At 34.3% G+C, this 937-nt stretch overlaps 1 protein-coding gene across 1 annotated transcript in view; it reads left to right on the forward strand.

The window, feature by feature from the left end:
- The window catches only part of LRP1B (low density lipoprotein receptor-related protein 1B), a 1756854-nt gene that overhangs the window by 1211115 nt on the left and 544802 nt on the right, over positions 1-937 (forward strand). The gene's annotated exons all lie outside the window — the stretch shown is intronic.

Below are 937 nucleotides of genomic sequence, written 5' to 3' on the forward strand. Positions count from 1 at the left end.
CTTCTTCCCTTCATCCTTCCCTTTTCCCTTTGTCCCTACTTTTCTCCTTTCTTTCCTCCCTCCCTTTCTTCCCTTTTTTTTTTAAATATTAGGTATTTTTTATGAGGAGGAGAGTTTTTGTGGTTTGTTCAATCCATTCTCTGAGGGAGACCTCAGAAAGTTTACCATATTGTATGCCTGAGTTACACATATGTCCACATATACTCAGGAATACAATACCTGTGATCCACACCTTGTTCTGGATCACAGATGACCAAATTGGAGCCACAGAGTTATTGTTATAATGTAGATCCCAAGCCTACTTAACATGCATGTAATTAAGTAGATGTGTACTAAGAACCCTCAGCAATCAAAATGTACATGTACTGAGACTTTAAAAACCATAAATACGACTGCAATATATGAAACGGTCCATCCTATATAATAGAGTTAACCTAGATTGACACATTGTGAATTTGGCTTAGTTCACTTGTTGAATGGTTTATCTTTCTAGGCAGCCCCTAAATGTTCCCCATTATATTTGATATATCAGTGAAATGATTAATTCTTGAAATTCTTCCACCTTTGAATTTACTTGAAAAAAAGTTGAAACCTCCGATTTAAGTTTATGTCTGCCTAAGGTAAATTTACTAAAAGTAGAGGAGAGATTGTACATTATATAAGTCAAATTAGTGTCATAAATGAGTATTACACTTTAAAACTTTATGAAGCCAACTGGTATAATAAGAGGCCAGGCACTCAATTTGGAAATAGTACCTTTATTAAAATTTCGGGGGTGACCACCTACTATCTAGGGACTCATTTTTTGACTGTTCTTTGTATTATGTTCCTTATCTGTAAAGTAGAATTCGGTGTCACAAGATTGCTGTGATAATCAACAGAGATAATGGTTAAGTTCCTGTTAAAATATATTATTTCACAGAAAGTTAAAACAGTA

The sequence above is a fragment of the Myotis brandtii genome, unplaced genomic scaffold (genome assembly GCF_000412655.1).
Source record: "Myotis brandtii unplaced genomic scaffold, ASM41265v1 scaffold493, whole genome shotgun sequence".
NCBI classification, from domain to species: Eukaryota; Metazoa; Chordata; class Mammalia; order Chiroptera; family Vespertilionidae; genus Myotis; species Myotis brandtii.